Source organism: Pelobates fuscus, chromosome 3, assembly GCF_036172605.1.
Source record: "Pelobates fuscus isolate aPelFus1 chromosome 3, aPelFus1.pri, whole genome shotgun sequence".
Lineage (NCBI taxonomy): Eukaryota > Metazoa > Chordata > Amphibia > Anura > Pelobatidae > Pelobates > Pelobates fuscus.
The window spans coordinates 219,024,024-219,037,127 of record NC_086319.1 but is presented as its reverse complement, the minus strand read 5'-3'; positions in this window follow the sequence as shown (position 1 = coordinate 219,037,127).

The following is a 13,104-nucleotide window of genomic DNA, read 5'->3' as shown; positions in this document are numbered from 1 at the left end:
AATACATACAGTAAAAATGTATAAATCCACATTATTTTTTGCCTAGGTTAGGTGTTTTTAATAAAACTTACAAAATCAGCACCAAATTAACTGTTTAGTAGATAGGGAGTGCACTGTATTTTAATTTTTTACTATGTATATATATGTATGTGTGTGTGTGTGTGCAAAATATATGTATGTATTTTCAGTTAGAAAAACTTAGGAAATAACTCAGCCTGTCTCCTAGACTTTGCTGCCTTGTGCAAAACGTGTGCACCATAAGATATCCAAAGTGTGCACGCATAAGACTTATCAGTGAACAAAAATAACTTCTAAATTCTTTTAAGCAGAAGTACAACAGCATACAGTCAATAATTCAGTCATTACCAGGCTTTTCTCAAGATTTCAAGGTAATGGGGCTGAAACACTGAATGTATGCTGTTGCATGTGTCTGTTTAAAATAATAGTCCTTTTATTCATTTTTAAGCTTTTTTTTTTTTTTTTAATGCATTATAAAGCTTATTTTTGAAAGGGCTGCTTTTTATCACCAGTTCGACTTTGAGTATGACTTATCAACTAGAAAAGTAAAACAAGAGATTAAAAATAAGAAAAGGGCATTTAAAGCATTTAAATCGGACAAATCAGATGCATCTTATAAAAGATATAAGGAAGCAAATAATGCGTGCAAAAAGGAAATTAGACTTGCTAAACTTCAAAATGAAAAAATGATAGCTAAAGAGAGCAAAACCAACCCCAACGCATTTTTTAAGTACATAAATTCTAAAAAACCCAAAAATGAAAATGTAGGTACACTAAAAACTGAAACGGGGGTGTTAGTCAATGAAGACCAGGAAAAGGCAGGAATTTTAAATAACTATTTCTCCTCTGTATATATTAAGGAAGAACCCATGGCAATAGATGTGCAAATGATTGCTACTAAAAACTTGCAGAATAATTGTAATTGGTTAACTCAAGACAAGGTGCTGCAGCAACTAAAGAAAGTTCATATAAACAAAGCTCCAGGGCCTGACGGTATCCATCCACGTGTACTTAAGGAACTAAGTGTAGAAATAAGTGAACCTCTGTTTTTAATCTTTCAAGATTCTTTTCTTTCAGGAAGTGTTCCGGAGGATTGGAGGAATGCAGATGTGGTTCCTATATTCAAAAAGGGTTCAAAATCCTTGCCTGGAAATTATAGACCTGTGAGCTTAACTTCTGTGGCTGGTAAAATATTTGAAAGATTATTAAGGGATTATATTCAAGAATTCCTTGAGAAGAACATGGTTATCAGCAAAAATCAGCACGGTTTTATGAAGCATAGGTCGTGTCAAACTAACTTGATTGCATTCTACGAAGAAGTAAGTAGAAGTATAGATCAGGGTGTTGCAGTGGATGTGATCTATTTGGGCTTTGCCAAGGCATTTGATAAAGTTCCACACAGAAGATTAGTGTTCAAACTCAAGGAAATCGGTCTAGATGAAAATGCTTGTTCTTGGGTAGAACATTGGCTTAAAAACAGATTACAAAGAGTTGTCGTTAATGGTAAATTTTCAAGCTGGACAGAGGTGGCAAGTGGTGTCCCTCAGGGGTCTGTTCTGGGACTCCTTCTATTTAACATGTTTATAAATGATCTTGAAGACAGCATTGAAAGTCATGTTTCAGTGTTTGCAGATGATACAAAACTTTGTAAAATAATACAATGTGAGCAAGATATTACTTTGCTGCAGAGGGATTTAGATAGACTGGAGGACTGGGCACTCAAATGGCAGATGAAATTTAATGTTGAAAAATGCAAAGTTATGCACTTCGGCGTAAAGAATACACAAGCAACGTATACCCTTAATGGAAGCGAATTAGGGATAACAGCACACGAAAAGGACTTGGGAATTGTTATAGACAACAAACTATGCAACAATGTGCAATGTCAATCAGCAGTGACCAAGGCCAGTAGGGTATTGTCATGCATGAAAAAGGGCATTCATTCTCGGGATGAGAATATCATTTTGCCTCTTTATAAATCACTGGTAAGACCACACATTGACTATGCTGTGCAATTTTGGGCACCTGTTCTAAAGAAGGATATTATGGCACTAGAAAAAGTGCAGAGGCGGGCTACAAAATTAATAAAAGGAATGGAACAAATCAGCTATGAAGAAAGGTTAACAAATTTAAACCTATTTAGTTTAGAAAAACGTCGCCTGAGAGGGGATATGATAACATTATACAAATATATTCGAGGCCAATACAAACCATTGTGTGGAAATCTATTCACAAACCGGACTACATAGGACACGAGGTCATGCGTTTAGACTAGAAGAAAGAAGATTTCGTCTAAGGCAAAGGAAAGGTTTTTTTACTGTAAGAACAATCAGGATGTGGAATTCTCTGCCTGAAGAAGTGGTTTTATCAGAGTCCATACAGATGTTCAAACAGCTATTAGATGCATACTTGCAAAAACTGAATATTCAAGGATATAATCTTTCAATGTAGGGTAACAACTGCTTGATCCAAGGATAAATCTGACTGCCATTCTGGGGTCAAGAAGGAATTTTTTTCCTAGCTTGTTGCAAAATTGGAAGTGCTTCAAACTGTTTTTTTTTGCCTTCTTTTGGATCAACAGCAAAAAACATATGTGAGGAAGGCTTAACTTGATGGACGCAAGTCTCTTTTCAGCTATGTAACTATGTAACTATGTAACTATGTAACTTTATCAATGTGGGAAAATCCAGGTAGAGATCATGGTAAGCTGATCCAAAGAACTATAGAAGTATGAAGAGAATAGTGGCAAGAAATAATAAGCTCAGATGGTGTGAGACACCCTCTTGGGGAGATAGTCATGAAATAGGCGGGATGGGGAGGAATGTTTAGAGGCAGTCACATAACGACAGGGAAGGGAACTGGATTATAGCCAATCAATGAAGTTGTTAATGAATTTTGTTCCAGTAGCATGGGATTAAGAGGGGAAATGAATAGATCTATTAAGGAGAAAAGAGGGGAATAGAGTGAATTAAGGAATGCTGAGGCGTTCAAGCCAATTCAAATAGTAACACAGAAAAAAGGTGTATAATAACAGAGCCGAATGAACACAAGGGATTTTGGAAACTTGAAATAGGACCGAAGCAGCCACAATATAAATGTTCAGGATTTTTTTTGTCTCCTTGTTGTTATTATATATATATATATATATATATATATATATATATATATAGTGCTAAAATATTCCACAGCACTTTACAATTATAAAATCTGGATATATAACAAGGAATTTACATACTGATTATAACAGAGACAGGAGTGATGGGAATGAAATAGGGCATATCAGTTAATATTAATAACTGGTATTTATATAGCGCCTTTCTCCCAGTGGGACTCAAAGCACTTTTCAGCGCACGCTCTCAGAACCAAATCAGCAGCTGAATAGTAATATATGTTATTACTACCCAATTAATGGTACTCATTTTATCAACCTCGGAAGAAAGAAGGGCTGAGTTGAACTCAAGGAATTTACCAACTGAGCTACCTCAACGGCAGTTGAGTAAAGAGGAAATGTAGTGAGATGTGGAGTTAGGTAGGTAGCTTTGTAGGTTAGTGTTAGCAGTTTGAATTGGATTCTGTAGGGTACAGGAAGTCTGGGTAATGACTGGCAAAAGGGTGGGAGTAGCAGTCAGTCAGGAAACTGTTATGTGTTAGCATTGTATATTTTATTTATTAATTGCTCATTGTTCACTGCATTTTTTTTTCAGCCTTAAAGGGACACTAATGAAGTGGTCTCAAAGAAGTGGTGCCATGTCCCTGTAGTTAGAAGTCTGCTGGTGCAAACATTGCTCTTTTCAGCCACCCAAAAGAAACACACAAAGAGTGTTTTAATAGAAGTTTTACTTACTTTTATCCAATGCCAGGTGAAGCTCCCGGCGCTGCTCGGCATGCCCTCGTCATACGGCACAGAAGCCATGTTAACGTCCAATCAACGACTACTAATTTTAATAGCTATGGGTGCATGCACATGCTCTGAGCCACTGAAAGGAGGAGAGAGGGAGGAGTAGGGAGTGCAGGGGATTTTAAAAATAAGCGGATGGGGGGAGGGTGGGCTTCAATCAGTGTGGGATGTAATGGAGGTGAGAAGAAGCTGCTATGTCTATTGGGAACATGCAGTGCAAGCTGACTACAGAGTTGAGATATGCACAGAATTGACATTAGACAGCCTGGGACAGAGTTGAAACACTGCACTTCCAGACTCCTACTACCACGACACTTCAAAAAGCAGAAGTGGTCATGGAGGTTGAAGTAACTCTTGCTTCCATCCAAATAGTGTAAAACTCTGCTATTTCTATTAGACGGTCTCATAGAGACCATTAGACTGCATAGCACTGCACAGCATTTTGCCGCACATGCGCACTACCCTCCCAAAGTTCTAAGATAACCATGGAAGTAAAACTGGCAGCGGAGAGAGCACTGCTGTGTGGGACAAAAGGCAAGTGGAATACCTTTTCATGCACTTGGAGGTGGTGCTGGCCACCTAAATAGCTAAATTATATACCATAGTGTTAGGAATACACATTTGTATTCCTAATGCTATACTGACAATCATACAGGAATATAAATTTAGTCCTTTTTCAGCCTGTGTCTAGACTGAAAACCATATAACAGATTTTGATTTCGGCACATACAGCATCCACTTTATATATTAAAGTTATTCTAACTACAATTAGAATGGAATCTTAATGATGTCCCAAAATTTCCCAAGGCTGTGTCTTCAAAAGATTATTGATACTTTAATTATAGTGGATTCTTAATTGACTGCTCCTTTAGATAGTTCAAAGTAACATTTTCTTCATTTAAAAAACAAAACAAAAAACAGTTAAAACTGATGTAACCGAAATGCAAACTACTCTAGGTTTGCACTGCTGTGTTGATTATTACTTATAAATGATCAATATATATAGTAGTACCCACTGTGAAAAACATCAGCAGTAAAAAATAATAATATACATTTTGTTTTCATAACCTGTACTTTAGTTTACCTAGAGGTGTAGAATGTGTTAACAACTTGATAAATAATATTGTTATATTATTCTACAAATAAAATTTCTATTTTTAACAACAGATAAAAGATAGTTATGATCATGATCTAAAAATGAGATATAATTCCAGCTGCGGTATCTTAGAATTACAGGTTAACTTCACGTAAAGGTTAACTTAGCCTTTCATCCTTCTAAATTCAACAAACAAGTATCATCAAGTTGGGTAATAACAACATCTTGACCCAACGATAGACTTGGAAACCAGTGACAAACTACCTTTTCTAATTAAATACTATGGCGTACATATAGGGGTCGCAGCTGCGACCAGGCTCGTCACTCCAGGGGGCCCGGCCACCCTGCGGACCCCTGTGACTGGGTACCAGCTGCCATGTTTTGCAGCCCAGGCCTGCGCGGCAAACCACTGGGGCCGTCGTTCAAGGGGTACATCGGGTGGCCCATGCTGTAAGGGCCACCCGATGGAGATTGATTTTCAGGGGGCCCGGTCAGCGCTGGGCGCTTGAACAGCACGACCAGGCCCCCTGTGATGACATCACATGCTGGGAGGAAGTGACTGCCCCGGTCACTCCTCCCAGCAATCACACAGAGCCCACGCTTGAGGAAGCAGAGGGAGTCAGAGGAAGGGAGGGAGGGGGGGCATGGATCAGTTACGCACCCATGGATTCTGTGTACACCACTGCATATAATTATATTATACTTTATTTTGTTTTCTGCTCAGCAGAGCTTTATTTTATACTTTGCTCTTTAATTTTGTTAGTCTAATACCCATGTTGAACTCAGGGACAGATCCAGAACCTAATCTTAGGAGGGGACTGGTAGCTTACTTAAAGACACACTCTAGGCACAGTAACCACTACAGCCCTCTCTAGAGGTAATGGTGCCAGGAGTGTCATGGTTCGCTCCCACAGTAAGTAGTCAGATCATTTAAGAAAAGTTTGACAACTTACCAGGGGTCTACCTGGATATGCGCTGTAGTAGGGAATATGGGCAGTAGAAAGGGGTTAGGGGCAGTAGTGGGAGTTAGGAGCTGTAGTGGGGGGTTAGGAGATGTAGTAAAGGTTAGAAGCACTAATGGGTCTGTAGTGGTCTGGAGCTAATGTGGGGAGTTAGAGGTAGTAGTGGGGGCAGAGGCTGTAGTAAGGGTAAGGAGCTGTTGTGGGGGTAGTTAGAGGTAGTACTGGGGGTTAGAGACACGGTGTGCTGAAATAGAGCCAAACCCAGGCTCCAGATTTGTGAGTATGAATTTGGCTTGTATCTTTTACTTAAATAGAACAGTATAGGATTGGGGAAGCAAGATAGCTTCATCTACCAGGGGTGGGTCGCCTTCACAGACCCGATGGGTATTTCAACCAGAGCTAGGATTTTAGATCTCTGCTTGTGAGTGCTCCATTTTTTGGTTTACACCTTCCAATTTTTTATAAATCTGCACTATGGTATATTATTTATATTTTTAGGTTACCCGGATTTATCAAACAATATCTATTAACCTGTTATATTATCTTCACTTTATAATAGGGCTGCACTTATGTATTTATTTTTCTACTATTTTGAGGTTTCTTGCTGTATTTGGGAAAGGTTATACACACGAGTGTTAAAGCTGCTATTTGTTGAATACATTTTTGGTATTTTAAATAATTGATTGCACTTTATAGCGATAGTAGCTCTTCAAATATTCTACATATTTCATGATATTGCACAACTTGTATTCACCTTTAATATTTTCTTAACTAGTGATCATCACATAGAAAATTTGCGACATTGTATGCTAACAAAAATATAGTAAGCAGGGCATACACCCTTTTACCTTCCCTTTGTTATATTCCATACACATACAGCTACACCCAGGACTCACAGCACACAACCCTGCAGGACTTGCCATAAGCAGAGCCTGGGCCTCATAAAATTGCAGAACCAGCTACACCCAGGACTCACAGCACACAACCCTGCAGGACTTGCCATAAGCAGAGGTAGCATTTCTGGATGATCATCTTGAATACCTGGACTTCTTATTTCTCCTACTTTTGTTTCAAATTATATTTATTTCTATCTCCATCCCCCACAGTATTACTGCTTAATTGATGACTATTGCACCCTCCATCCTTAACTCTTGTTTAGTTAAATGTTTGTTTTGCCAGTGTTAGTTATTGCACTCTATGCCTCATTAATTTATGATGTTCCCTATTTATGACTTTTTCCTATCTTATCTCTCACTTTCCCTCATATATCCTTAAATTCAAATTCCCTTTCATTTGCTTTTCCTTGATTTTTGTTTTTAACAGCCCAATGATTCTCCACCCACAATCTGCTGTATCTAACCCCAGATTCTCTCATAAAATTGCAGAACCAGCTACACCCAGGACTCACCCAGGACTCACAGCACACAACCCTGCAGGACTTGCCATAAGCAGAGGTAGCATTTCTGGATGATCACTTCCTACCCCACCCCAATCATTACATTTATAGATAGCTCAAATTACCTAGCTTTCCTGTTAAACCAATTATGTCCACCAAGCCCTCCACACCCAAAAAAGCTATACTCACACAATACCTCTTTAACCCTTAACCCTCCTAACCACAGCTCTTAAAAACACAGCACCTACACTCCTACTAATGTTCTCACTTCTATTTTTCACTTTCTCTCTCACTTCCCTCATCATTAAAATCTTTCTATCATTTCACTTACCTGTTCCTGCTAACACCATCTTCATTGCTCCCTCCCTGCTCCCCTCATCTCTGTATTCATCACATGCACTTTACTCATATTTATCCAGCCTTTCTCCACACACCCCTCCTAAATCCCTTAAATACAAGCTCTCATCCCCAACATTTAAATCTTACTCGCACCTTCTCTTCCTTTCCATCCTACTACTCCTAGCAGCAGGTGATGTCCCTCCACTACTCAGCCACCTGGTTCAAACACCAGAAACCACTACAACCTAATACCCATTCCATGTAATTCTCACTATAATTCCTCTTTTAAAGCTGCCCTCTGGAATGCACGCTCTGTGTGCAGCACCTTTAAATCTACTTCCATCCATGACCTATTTATCTCACACTCCCTAAACCTACTTGCACTAACAGAAACATGGCTCTCTCCCTCGGATACTGCTACCCCTGCCTCACTGTCCTTTGGTGGTCTTCACTTTACCCACAATCCAAGACAAGCGGAGATTAAAGGTGGCGGTGTAGGTTTTCTTCTCTCACCCCACTGCTCCTTTAAAACCCTGCCCACCCCCCCTTCCCTCTCTTTCCCATCATTCGAAATTCATTCAATTCGCCTTTTCAAACCCTTCTCTGCTAACATTGCCGTCATCTATCGTCCCCCTGGTTCCCCTCTCCTCTTCCTTGACCACTTTGCTGCCTGGCTACCCTACTTCCTCTCTTCCAACATTCCATCCCTAATTCTTGGAGACTTCAATATTCCCATTAACCCACCTTTAACCCCAGCAGCCTCTAAACTACTTTCAATTACTTCCTCCCTTGGACTATTGCAGTGGGCTAATTCTCCCACTCATGTAGCTGGCAATACCCTCGACCTTATTTTCTCCTATTCATGTACATTATCTAATATCTGCAATACTCCATTTCCTCTCTCTGATCACCACCTCTTATCGTTTGCTCTCAATTACCCCCTCACCCAACAACCTCAGCCTAACCCCCCTCAGCTCAGGAGGAACCTTAACTCTATTGACCTCCAGCAGCTGTCGGCTGACATTGATTCACAACTGCTATCCATCCCTTCCCTCTCCTGTCCCTCACTGGCCATCTCCACATATAACACTACCCTCACATCTGCCTTGAACACTGCAGCCCCACTCCAAACATGCACCACGAGGAGAACACGACCCCAACCTTGGCATAATAAATCAACACGCTATCTGCAGAGTTGCTCCCGCTGTGCTGAACGCTCCTGGAGGAAGTCCCGCACCCAGGCAGACTATCTTCATTATAGATTCATGTTGCTTTCGTACAGCGCAGCCCTTGCCCTCGCCAAACAGTCCTACTTTTCCTCTCTCATTAGTTCATGCTCCCGCAATCCCAGACATCTCTTTGACACTTTTAATTCCCTTCTCCGCCCTGCTGTGGCCACCCCCCAAACTAACCTTACAGCTGATAGCTTTGCATATTACTTTACTGACAAGATTGAACAGCTAAGGAAACAATTCTCCCCTCCTTGCCATTCTCTTTCTCAACCACACATAAATCATGCTTTCCCTACCCTTCAGACTTTCTCCCCAGCTACTGAACAAGAGGTGGCTGCACTTCTCCATTCCTTTCGCCCCACCACTTGCCCACTTGATCCTGTCCCATCTCACCTCATCAGATCTCTCTCCCCTTGTCTTGTGCCTATCCTAACACACATCTTTAACTGCTCTCTCTCTTCTGGCACTGTTCCTGCTGACCTTAAACATGCCACTGTAATACCTATCCTGAAAAAACCATCTCTTGACCCGTCCTCCCCCTCTAACTATCGTCCCATATCCCTGCTCCCTTACTCATCAAAGCTTTTGGAAAGACTTGTCTTTACCCGTGTGTCTCACTTCCTTAATTCCAACTCTCTCCTTGACCCTCTTCAGTCTGGCTTCCGCCCTCTCCACTCTACTGAGACCGCTCTTATCAAAGTGACTAATTACCTAATCTCCGCTAAATCCAAAGGTCACTACTCCATATTAATTCTCCTTGACCTCTCTGCTGCCTTTGACACAGTTGATCATGCTCTCCTCCTTCAAACTCTTCAATCACTCTGTCTCTGTGACTCTGTCCTCTCTTGGTTTTCCTCCTATCTGTCCCAACGCTCATTTAGTGTCTCCTTTTCCAAGGATACCTCCTCCCCTCGCCCTGTCTCGGTTGGAGTTCCCCAAGGCTCTGTCCTTGGTCCCCTTCTATTTTCTCTTTATACTGCCTCTCTTGGAAAACTTATTGCCTCTTTTGGATTCAACTACCACCTGTACGCTGATGACACTCAGATATACCTCTCCTCACCGGACCTCTCCCCGGCCGTCCTGCAACGTGTCACTGCTTGCCTCTCTTCCATCTCTGACTGGATGTCGTCACGCTTTCTCAAACTTAACCTCTCTAAAACTGAACTCCTTGTCTTTCCTCCTCCTAATACTGATCCTCCTCTCTCACTCTCCCTTCAAGTCAGTGATATCCACATAAGTCCATCCCTACAAGCGCGCTGTCTTGGCGTCATACTTGACTCTGGTCTCACCTTGAGTCTCACATCCAGTTTGTTGCCAAGTCCTGTAGGTTCCAACTCAAAAACATAGCCCGCATCCGCCCCTTTCTTACGCAAGATGCTACCAAGGAGCTTGTCCATGCTCTAGTAATTTCCCGCATGGATTACTGTAACCCTCTCCTGATTTGGTCTCCCCAAAAGCCGTACTGCCCCGCTACAGTCTGTAATGAATGCTGCAGCTAGACTGATTTTCCTATCCAGTTGGTCCTCTCACACCTCGCCCCTCTGCCAGTCCTTACATTGGCTCCCTGTATCCTATAGGAGTCAATTCAAAGTGCTAACCCATACATTTAAAGCACTGAACAATTCCAGCCCCTCATATCTCTTCACTGATCCAGAGGTATGCCCCTCCTCGTACCCTCCGCTCTGCCCGCGACCACCTCCTGACCGCTGCTCGCACCCGTACGGCCAACTCACGCTTGCAGGACCTCTCACGGGCGGCTCCTCTCCTATGGAATAACTTGCCTACTGCCATCAGACTCTCCCCTAGTCTTCAATCATTTAAGAAGGGCCTTAAATCCCATCTCTTCAGGAAAGCGTATGGCCTCCCAGAGTAATCTCTCCCTTACATACCTGTCTCTTGTTCTCCTATGGGATAGTGCTTTGCTCTCCCCTCCAGCTCTGCTTCACTCCTACCCCACCTCCTACCGCAATACCCCACCTCCTATAGACTGTAAGCTCATTTGAGCAGGGTCCTCTTTAACCTATTATTCCTGTAAGTTTTCTTGTAATTGTCTTATTTATTGTTACATCCCCCCCTCTCAAAATATTGTAAAGCGCTACGGAATCTGTTGGCGCTATATAAATGGCAATAATAATAATAATAATAATAATATCTGTTTTAAAAACATTTTTCCATGTTGAACAGGTAAAATATTAAATATTATTTTTACAAATATTGGTGACAGTCTATACCAGTGGTTTCCAAACCAGTCCTCAAGGCATGCCTACTAGTCCAGGATTTAGGGATTACCCAGTTGTGTCAAGGTGTTTTGTTTTTCTTCTTCTAAAAACAACTGGGTAATCCCTAAATCCTAGACTGGTAGGTGTGCCTTGAAGACTGGTCAGGAAACCACTGGTGTATTTATTTCAACACTACGTGAGTGTTACCATAGATATCTTGCTTTTTGCATTTGGGAGCCACCTGGGAGCAACACCATTCCTGTTTGAATGCAAGACTCACTCAGACATATTAAACAAAGTCCTAGCCGAGCAACCATATATCATGGACATAATGCAACACTCACCCAAACTAAATATTTAATGCAACTTTTGTTCTATGTTGAATTCTTGTACTGAAATTGGTAGGCAGTTGACTGACATTTTCAAAGCATGAATATAGCCAAGACAAGATGATAGGATAATATAATCTCTATTTCTGTTCTTTGTCATACAGCTTTCAAGTTAAATAAGAATTCTAACAATTCTAATTAACCTGTTGTCTGTTTATGTACTCTAACTATTTTTCCAAGTCTAGAGAATAAGAACTGTTGTAGAATACATTTAATAGGTTGAAAATTAACGTATAAGGATTATATAGTAACTAGGATTTACAGATGGCTAATGTTTATATGTAGCAGATCAAGCAGTGAGAAATCACAGTATGCTATTCATAACCAAAACAGGAGGTTAAAATAAAGTTAAAAACATACAATAAGTAATTCATCATTTTAAATGTAGCCAACAATGGAACTTGCTGGAATGTGCCCAGAAGATACATGACTGAGATCCTATCTTTATCACGGATGAGTAAATAGCAATGCAATGTGCTAAATGTGAATAGCACAGCACAAATTCATAAAATAAGTTGACGATTGAGTTGTAATTATAGCATTGACTGATTAAAAATGGAGGGTCAATAATTAGATTAGTCATTATACATAACTGTACTATGTCTGAAAATTAAATTTGTAATCCTAATTAAAATATGAGCTGTTGTTATAAGAAATAGCATATGCTACGTTTATAAATGTCTAAACTAAGATTGTACCAGATGAAAGATCATTTTCAGTTGCATCCTTTCTCCTGAGCATTTCCATAAGCGACAGCTTTTTGTATTATAGAGTCATACAAAAATCTGTCTCTTGCTTTGCAATGCCTCTTTTCCCTTTGTTTCCTACTTCTCAATGTACATCTGTCTACCTTCATCACAATTCCCTCTCGTTGTTTTTAGTTTATAGTTTTATATAATTGCCAGGAGAGGGCACCACACATGTCATACTTACAGTAGGTTGCACCCACTCCGTCAAACTGTGTCTTGTATGCTATGGTATAAATGTAAAAAAAATCAAAGAATTCAATTTTTTTATTTTTTTTTAAGACTTACTTTTCATTTACTTTGAATCACAGATGATGAATAGGGTTTGGAGTTTTTTCATTCTCATTGTCAATTCCTTCTTTCATTTGAAAAGAGGATCGAAGGAAGTACATGACACACGGAAGGGCAATATCCAACAACTATTCTGCAATTCAACTAAATGAAGGTTGGCTAACTTAATTTTAAACTTTCATTCTGACCTTTGACTACTTGTTTTCTTCCTACATATATTCATCTGTCATATGCGCTGTTCCTTCACTTTTTGTAGTGTATTGCAGCTAGGTGGATCCAAGATAAAATAGCGGAGAAAATTTTCATGATCAATAAATTAACCTGAGAGAGTCGCACATCACACAGAAACAAATTAGACTTAACCAAAATATGCTTGCAAAGTTGAAGGGTGACACCACTATTTTTCTATATGGCCCATATGAGCAAAAACCTTGTCAAGTACTACCATAGAAATGACTAAGGCTCCTTGATGATTTTAATAGGCAAACAAACAATGTTTAACAGGTTGTCCTGGTTAA